Source organism: Tupaia chinensis, unplaced genomic scaffold (assembly GCF_000334495.1).
Source record: "Tupaia chinensis unplaced genomic scaffold, TupChi_1.0 Scaffold000293_1, whole genome shotgun sequence".
In the NCBI taxonomy this organism is placed as follows: Eukaryota; Metazoa; Chordata; class Mammalia; order Scandentia; family Tupaiidae; genus Tupaia; species Tupaia belangeri.
The window spans coordinates 735,203-745,487 of NW_006159778.1; positions in this window are offsets into that span (position 1 = coordinate 735,203).

Below are 10,285 nucleotides of genomic sequence, written 5' to 3' on the forward strand. Positions count from 1 at the left end.
TAAGTCAGTTCTCATTTCTCGCTTGCCAGTTTTAGTGTCTTGTCTTTATCTGTGGTCTTGGCCAGTCTGACTTAGGTGTGCCTTGGGAAAGATATTCTTGGGCTGATTTTATTTGGGGTCCTTTGTATTTCTTGGGTCTTTATGTTTGAGCGCCTTTCTAGACTTGGGAAGTTTTCTTCCAGGATTTTATGGAATAGATTTTCCATGCTCTTATTAGTTTCTTTACCTTCTGGAATGCCAGTTATTTGGATATGTGGGTATCTAGTGGTATCTGGTATTTCTCATATATTATCCTTATTTTATGTTGTTGTTATTTTATCTATCTTTCTGGCATTTTTTTCTAGGTCAGAGGTTTTATCTTCTACATCAGAGATTCAATCTTCAGCATGGTGTAATCAAATTTTAATACTTTCAATGGAGTTTTTGATTTCCTGTATTGTGGACTTCGTCTCTAATAGTACCATCTGATTCTTTCTCAGAGTGTCCATTTCTTCTTTCATATTGTGTAAGGACTTCTTATTCTCCTGTAGTTTGTTGTCTCTTTTCTATTCCAACTCATATAATTTTGTCACCATGAATATTTAAAATTCTTTCTCTGAAGTTTTGGTTAGTTCCTCTGTTTTTTTTGAAAGATGGAGTGAAGTTACTGTGTTCTTTTATGGAGACATATGTCCTGGTTTATTCAGACCTGAGGCTCTTCTACTTCTAGCCATGGGGAGAGGTATTCACTTTTGAATACCTCTCAGGAGAACATTTCTTCAACTAGGAATAAGTGTGTTTCCCTTTTGCTGTGGACTGACGTGTGCTGAAGTCTCTCTTCTATTCTGTTTAGCAATGTGGTCTCAAGAGTTATATTCTGTTCAGGTGTCTGCAGAGCAGTATCTCCTTTTTCATAGGTGGTTCAGTAAAAGGGAAGACCCCAGGGAACTTTACAATACTAGGGAACTTCAGGATTGTTTTTCTAGACCTGTCTAGTTCCTCTGGCAGGATAGAGGATTAGGAGGAGAGGACAATATAAGGGGGAAGAAAAGAGTATGAAGGAGAATAAAGAAAGAGTCCATTTTGCCAGGAGCCTGGAGAGATGGACCTGGAGCTCTGCTGCATAGTGGAGGCCAGTCTGTGGGGCAAGGAGGAGTAGGAAATTAACAAAAGAAACAAGAGCAAAAAATATATAAAATAAAATAAATAAACTTCTCTACTTTCTAGAGGGTTGGGTCCTGGGCTTGGGAGGGCTGGAGCTGGGGCGGGGGGCAGTGGTGCCCCCTGCCTCATCATCACTTCCTGGACAGTGACCTGGAGATGTAACTCTTAGCATTATATCTTCTTGATTTATTAACCTAAATTAACAAAAGAAACAAGAGCAAAAAATATATAAAATAAAATAAATAAACTTCTCTACTTTCTAGAGGGTTGGGTCCTGGGCTTGGGAGGGCTGGAGCTGGGGCGGGGGGCAGTGGTGCCCCCTGCCTCATCATCACTTCCTGGACAGTGACCTGGAGATGTAACTCTTAGCATTATATCTTCTTGATTTATTAACCTTTTAAGTACAACATAGTGCCCTTCTTTGTCTCTTCAAACAGTTTTTGTTTTAAAGCCTATCTTGTCAGAAATTAGTAGTGCAATTCCAGCTTTTATTTTTGTTCCCATTTGTATGAAATACCTTTTTCTAGTGCTTCACTTTAATCTATGTGTGTCTTTATTCATAAGATGCATTTCTTATAGCCAACATATAGAGGGTTTCTGTTTTATTATCCTTTCAGCCAGTCTGTGTCTCTTCATGGGAGAATTTAATCCATTAACATTCAATGTTATTATTGATATTTCTGGACTTGTCCTTACCTTTAAGTTGACCTTGTCTTGGTTGTCTTTCATTCCTTTATTTCTGGAAGTTCATTCTTAGTTTTCCTCAGACAGGACTCTCTTCAGAGTTTCTTGAAAAGCTGGTTTGGTGTTGGCAAATTCTTTCAGGTTTTGTTTATCTGAGAAGATTGTAGTGACATGTTTGCAAAGAGACCCTGAGGTGGGGGGAAATGTTCTGAGCAAACACCACTTGTCCCTTTGGGCTTTAGCAGAACCTTGCAACTTTCCTTTTCTTGACCCTCGTGTAGGCAGAGCAAAGGGTGGAAACTGCAATGGGAATTCCAACAGACACATCTGATGGAATTCAGGAAACATCTTGACCCCAATTAGCAAAGTCCAATCCCTGTTCTGCATCTGTAAGATTGTTTAGCCTTCTCTGGGCATGGTGGTGCCTGCCTTATGGAGAGATACTTTAGCCTTATGCTTCTTCCCTACACCTGCAGCTAGGCTTATCTCCATTAGAAAAGAAGATAATGGGATTTTCTCTTGATTGGATTATCAGCAAAGGATACACCTGGTCCAGTATGTCTAAGCTCTTATAGATTTATTACCTGCTTCTTGTTGTCTATAACACATCAACATTTCTATGGGATGTCATGAAATACACATATGTAATGTCACTTTGTCCTATAAATGTGTCCATTTTGTCTGGGTGACACAAGTTGTGGCACAAGTTGCTTGGGCTACCTAGGCTCAGGTTTCCTGTGTCTGCTGTTACTCTTTCTCTTTGTCTCATTCTTTCTGATTCTCTGGTCCTCTTGAGATGAAGGACTTCCTCTTTCTCATCCTCTCTCTCTTCCTTACCATCAGCCCCTGATCATGATTCAGCTCGAGCCAAGCCTCTGGGTGGACACCAACAAAATATTTTAATCTTTTTTCCCCATGTGAAGGATAATCTTGCTGGATATAATAATCTTGATTGAAATTGTTTCTCTCTTAACACTTTCAATATGTCTTCTAAGTCTTTCCTTGCTTGCATTGTTTCCATTGAGAGGTCCAGAGTTAGCCTGATGGGATGATCTTTGTAAGTCACTTCTCGTTTCTCTCTAGCCAATTTTAGTATCTTGCCTTTATGTGTGGGCTTGGCCAGTCTGGCTAAGATAAGCCTTGGGGAAGATCTTCTTGGGTTGATTCTATTTGGAGTCCTTTGTATTTCTTGGGTCTTTAGAAGGTTTCTCTAAACTTGGGAAGTTTTCTTCATGGAATTTCATGGAATAGATTTTCCATGGCCTTATTAGTTTCTTCACCTTTTGGGATACCAATTATTCAGACGTTTGGATGTTTAATGGAGTCTAATATTTCTCATATATTATTCTCATTTTTGTGTTATTTTCTCTATCTTTTTGGTGTTTTTATCCAAGTCAGAGATTTTATCTTCTATGTCAGAGATTTGATCTTCAGCATGGTCTAATCAACTTTTAATACTTTCAAGAGAGATTTTGATCTCCTATATTACATCTTCATCTCTAATATTTCCATGTAATTCTTTCTTATAATGTCCACTTCCTCTTTCATATCGTGTAAGGACTTCCTAGTCTCCTGTAGCCCTAGTCTCCTGTAGCTCATTGTCTCTTTTCTGTTCCAACTCATAGAATTTTGTCACCATAAATGTTTTAAATTCTTTCTCTGACACTTTGTTAACATATTATGTTTTTAAGAGATAGAGGGGAGTTATTGTGTTCTTTTTATGGAGACATATTTCTTGGTTTATTTAGATCTGAGGCTCTTCTACTTCTAGCCATGGGGAGAGGTATTCACTTTTGGATATTTTTTGGAGAATGTTTATTTGTCTGGGAGCAAGTGTGCTTCCCTTTTATTGTGGACTGATGTGTGCCAAAGTTTCTCTTCTGCTGTGTTTTGCAATATGGTTTGCACAGGAGGAGTCTTCTATTCAGGAGTCTGAAGAGCAGTCTTTCCTTGCTGACCGAGAGAGAGGGTTGATGGGGTTGGGGAAGCTGATGCTGTAATTGGGGTGGGGGGGCCCTACCTAAGTGTTCCTTAGGGCAGGGGTCTGGAGATGGAAAATCCTTTGTGAGATTTTAATCTTTTTAGGTTTACTAAGGCTTATTTTCAATTCTACCATTTATTTTGTCTTAGACAATGTTCCAAGAGTGCTTGAGAAATATGTATATTGGGAACCAGCAGTTAGCGTAATGGCTATGTCGCTGGACTACCACGTAGTCGACCGCGGTTTGTGTCCCGGACCCGGTGGCTTAAAACTCACGCTGGGCGCGTGTGCGTGCGTGCCCAAGATCCCGGGAGGAGAATGGAGGAGAAGGGATTGCGGTGTGACCATCCCCCCTGGGGGGTGATTTCTCGCTTTCTGTCTCTATGTCTCTCTCTGTCTGTCTGGTGAGCGCACGCACCCTATAGTGAAAAAAAAAAAGAAATATGTATATTCTCTCATTGTTGGGTGTGGTGTTCTATATACATCTATTAGTTATAGTGGCTTTACTTTATTTTTGTTTTTGAGACAGTTTTCCATAGGGTGGGTATATTCACCAGACAGACAGAGAGAAATAAAGTGGGAAATTGATGTGGATGGGCCCAGAACTCAAAATAGCCCAAGGCCAACAATTGCCAACATTTCCCAGACTTCTGAGAATTCACTCCCTCTGCTCCTCCTCCAGAGTGATAAAAAAGCAATCTGAGACCTTGAGTAGTTGGACACCCTGCTTATCTAACTCTTTCTTACTGAGAACAAACTCTGGGCTGCATCTTCCCAATGGGCTGCTTCTTCCTGATAGACTTCTTCTCCCTGATAGGATACCCTTAGCCTCCTGAGTATTGTCTCTCCTCAGACTTTCATATAAAAGACTGTGCTCAACCCCCAAGGGGAGGCTGGAGATTCCGAGTGTTAACTCACACCTGCTAACATATTAAAGAGTTACTCCTATCTCTCCGGAGTGCTGCATTTTTGTTCCTGGGCAGTCTGGTTTTCTGCAACAAAATCCTTCCCTATCCCCCCAACCAGGGATGGCCCTGCTGCAGTTCTTTCTTCTTCATTCTCCTCTTAGGATTTGGGGCACACATGCACATGTGTCCTGCATAAGTTTCAAGCCATCAGGTTTGAGACTCAATTCATGGTTGGCCATGGGGAAGTCCAGCTATTGTATTTTTAAAATGTCTTTTCAATTTGTCTTGATTCTCGACTTAATCATTCTGTTATTCAAAGTAGTGTATCTAATTCATCAATTATTATTTTTTGTTTAAGAGATTTTTGTTATAGGGCACGTGTGCTCACTAGAGAGACTGAGAGAGATCAAGAAATCATCCCCTAGGGGTGGCCACACTGAAATCCCTTCAACTCCATTCTCCTCTTGGGATCTTGGGCACACACTCAGCTGGCATGAGTATCAATCTGCCAAGTCCAGGAGTCAAACTGCAGTCAGTCATGTGGGAGTCCAGTGCCTTAACCAATACACCACCTGTTGGATCCATCAATTATTTTGTTCATCTTCTATTTCTCTCTTTAATTCTATTCAGTTTTGCTTCATGAATATTGATGATTTGCTGCTAGATGCATCATATTAATAATTATATCTTTCTGATGGGTTGACCTTCTTATCATTATATAATGTCATTCTTTATCTTTTGTAACACTTTTTGTTTATACTCTATTTTATATATATTTACATAGGAATCAAGTTTCCTTATGATGCTATTTTCACAGCATATATTTTTACATCCTTTTCATTTCAACTTACTTTTATTTTGGAATCTAAAGCTTATCTTCTGTTGAAAATGGTTTTTATTTATCTTGACAATCACTGTCTCTCTATTGAATATTTTAAATCCATTCACATTTGGTGTTATTAGTGACAATACTGGATTTACATCTGTGATTTCATATTTTTTTATGTCTGTCTTGTTTTATTTTTACCATTGCTGCTCTCTTATACATTAAATGAATGTTTTCTAGTGAAACATTTTTATTTGTTTAATTGTTTGATAATGATGACCAATTGGTCATTTAACCTTCTTATTTAGTATTTCTATTTCTTCGTGAAGACTCTAGTTACCATTTGCTGTCACTATATACACCAATACGACATTGCTCATATCCTTCTCTTTTCACAAAAATATTATATTTCTATGTAGTATAGTGCCAGAAGTGTAATTGTATATCTTATAAACACACACCAAAGGCCTATGAGGGGCTTCAAAAAGTTCAGGAAAAATTATGAAAAGAACTATGTATGGATTTCAAATTTTTTATACCAAAATAACTTCTCCTTTAATTTTGTTTTTCCACTAACTTTTTGAGAATGCTGTGTTTGTGTGTGTGCATGTGTGCATACACAAGCATGTATGTTTAATTCACTTAATAGAAGAAAGTAGAAGAAATATGCCATTATATAATAGTTACTTTGAATTCTTTGTCTGCAAAATCCAGTGTCTAAGCACTCTCTAAAGCAGTTTGTGTTGTCATTTTTTTAAACCTTGAATATCATTACACATTCTTATTTATTTGCTTGCCTCATAATTTATCATTTTTTGGTTCAAAACTGAATATTTTTATAATACATTTTACCAGCTCATAATACCACCCCACCCATAAGATGGTTATTACTTTTTGCTATTATGTTTTTTCCAGTGACTTGGCTGAACTGATTCAGGGAAGACTAATTCCCCTCTGTATCCGGCTTCTGATGCTATTTCTCAGGAAGTGCAGCCTTAATCACTGACATCCCCATCCCACTAGGATGATAGTGGTTTTGTTTTATTTTTTTTAAGGTTTTAGTTATAAGGTATGTGCACTTACAGGAGAGAAACTGGGAGAAGGAAAGGAAGAAGTCACACCTGCCCCCTGGAGGATAGTCATACTGCAATCCCTTCTCCACCATTATTCTCTAGGGATTTTGGGCATACATGGACGAGCACCCAGCATGAGTTTCAAGTTGCCAGATCTGTAACTGGAACTTTGGTTGGCTATATGGAAGTCCAGTGACATAACCATTGCACCATCTGCTGTTTCTAGAGACTAGTGATTTCTAGCTGATTTCTTGATTTTTTTTAATTTTAATTTTTATTATTTTCTTTGAGAGAGGTTTTTACTATTGGGTTTGTGTGCTCGCCAAAGAGACAGAGAGATACATAGAGACCGAAAGTCAGAACTCACCACCAGGGAAATGGCCGCACCACAATCCCTTCTCCTCCATTCTCCTCTCAGGATTTTGGGCATGCTTACATATGCACTGTGCATGTGTTTTAAGCTGCTGGGTCCAGGACTCAGATGGGAGATCAGTAACCATTAAACCATCTACTGGTCTCAGCTTGATTATTTATGACAACACCTTGGGACATAAATTGGTGTTTAGTCCGATTAAATTAAAGCTGGTCTTATTTTCAGGAATAATTGTTGAGACCAGATTTGAGGCTCTTTTGTACTCAGGAGGGCTCTTCTTAGCTCTTTTTTCTTGTATTGTTTTTGTGGTTTATTTTTGCTAATCCTCTATCTATCTTGTTTTTTTTTCTCTTATGCTATAATAATTACTATCCACCATATCACCATTTTTAAAAAAAAAACAGTTTTATTTCATTTGTGTAACACTTGAGCAATATTCAATTTCCAAAAACTTTTAAATGCTTTACAATGAAAACTTTCCCTTAAAACAGATTCAAAAATAGACCCTGCCACTGTTTCTTTAACTTTTTTTTCTTTATCCATGATAGATCATTGTGCATGCCCATGTGAAAGAGAGAGAGAGAGAGAGAGAGAAAGAGAGAGATGAGCACCTTTCACAGAGTTTGGTCATATATTACAATCTCCTTCCTCCATCTTTCAGGTCCTTGAATCTTGGGCACTAGCATGTGTGTGTGATGTGTTTCAGGCTAACCTGACCAGGAATCTGAACCTCAGTCTCCATATGGGATCTGGCTTCTCTGAGCAGTGCATTATCCCTGTGCCATGAAACCAATCCTTTCTCCTCACAGTGTTTTCCATATAAAGTGAATCCTTAAGGGAAAACTATGAATCCTTTATTCTTATCATTTTTCTCTTCCCTCTGGACAGTATTTACATGACATTGCTCCAGAGCGGGTGTGAGGACAGCTGCTTTTTTTTTCTTTTAAAGACACCCCTAATTCTATAAGCAGGACATTAAGCAAAAGTGCTAATATCTAAGTTTCCACCTTTATTCTCCTATAGTAGATATTCTGGCATGCACATGAGGTAGAGAAAATTTGATTGGATCCTAACATTCTTGGCAGGCAGTGCCTTGTGTAGGACTTGCCCCATAACAGTTAGAGCTTTTTGGAGAAAGAAAGGGAGCCCCTAATATCTCCGCTCCTCTTGCTTGTAATAGAACTTTTGCAACAGGAAGTTGGTGACTTCGCAGTGAGAAATACTCGAGGCCTGCCCTTTCTAGAGAGATATCATTTGGAGTGAAGGAGAGCCCCATATTCTTAGCCAAACATACCTAGAACTTCCATCACTCTGAGCAGTGGGAGGAGGAAGGAACGCATTAAGGCTTAAATGTTACTGATTGTTGCAATTGTTACCATGACTTAGTAGATTTCTTTCAATAAATACTTCTGCTTTTGGTGTAGGAACTTAGAGCTTCCAGAACTCTTCACACCAATAAATACTTCTGCTTTTGGTGTAGGAACTAAGTGCTTCCAGATATTTTAAATTGTTTTTATCATCATTATTAGTTATGGTTTTACTACTAGGTGAGAATTTAAAGAACTCTTCACATCATTATTTCAAAAGAGCTTTTGGTGTAGTATTCTTTTGCATAGATATATCATAATCTATAACATCCTCAAATATATTTTTTTATCTCTATACTATTTTTCAAATGTTTTTTGTTATCACAGGGAATAAATCACCATGTATAATCTATTTTGATCATTCATATTGAAACACTGTGTATTTCAAAAGTTTCACATAAACATTTTCTACGGTCTCATTCCCATTTTTAGCTGAGGTATCAGCTACAGTCTTGGCAGATGGCAGACGTCGAGATAAACACAAAACAGACACTCAAGCTAGCTCTTAATTTCTGGCTCTACTTTATGATTGTTTCCAAACTCTTTGCTGCAGTCTAAGGTATGTTTCTATCTCTTGCCTGGCTCTATGGTGGGAAAACAACTGTCAGATAATTATCCTATATTCTTCATATTCTGTTTTGATTGTTAAAATCTATGTGTAAGGTCTACATGTTCTGGCTTTAGAAGCAATGATAATGCCTTTCTCAAAAATCACAACTGTTACAAATCACGTGTTTTTGCTTTTAGTAATTCATTTATGCAGTGAGTTTTCAAAACGAAACCACAGAATGTGGCTACTTATCCCTAGCTAGGGCAAGGCCTATGGAAAGTATAAACTAGAGGCAGCAGTGGACCCAGACAACATGAATAAAGTTGTGTCAATTAACATCTTAAAATATTAGCCTGCTATTACTTGGAAATTATTTCATAAATCACATGGTCTTTTATTTGGGGTCTGGGAACTGTGGGATGGTAGGTGGTGAGAAGGTGGCTGCTAGTGAAAGTTTAGTCAGTTCCTTTTGTCTGTAAAGATACAATATAATTTTTGGAGAGAAAGAAGAATAAAGGAATAAGCTACTTTGCTTCCATATGTTTACATTTAAAACAAGCTATTTGTAAAACCTGTTTTTTCTTTGTCCTTTTCAGAGTTTACATTCTGTATGAAGGGTCCAAATCTTCCCTAATGTCTCTGACAAGCCATGGTCCTCTTCTGAATATCAATAGAATGTTGTAGTTGGACCCTGTTTATGTGGGCTTTAGTCAAGCATTGCCATTCTCTGTTTTGTTCATGTGAGCACCAAGGGGTTGCTCATCCCAGAGTATGTCTGAAAGTTAGCAACACCAGAGCAAAGAGAACAACTGTTCACTATAAAAGAAGGTAAACATCATTATACATTATTTTTATTATGAAGCAAAATAATATTCTCTCCAAAAATTCGTTAAACTAAAATAAGATAGCTACAAATTTTAATCATCCTTTCCTCAAATTAGGACATTTACCTTAGAAGCTAGAAGGAAAGCTTAAAAGTCATTGAATCTGGTATGGTAAGATAAAAATAGTAATTGAATAAGTGGAAATATGTGCCATGGAGGGGAAGAGGCCAACAGTTTTCTTTTAGTTTGATTTGAATGAAAAATAGAATAGATTTATTTTCTCTCTTCTATGCTCATGCTTTAAGAAGTTTTGATAATTCATGGCTTTTAAAAGTATATCATCAAGAAAGCTACTTCTAACCTTTACAATCTGGTTTTCTCTTGTCCCACCACATGCTCTGGGTGGTAGGAATGGATGTAAATTGATACAGTCTACAGGAGGCCAGCATTTTGAAGCTTTTGGGCCAAGACATAGCTAGTGCTCTTGTGTTTAACACCCTTCCCTGTTAGCTGATTATCTAGACAGAGATAATGGTAGTGAGAACACAAAGGATAA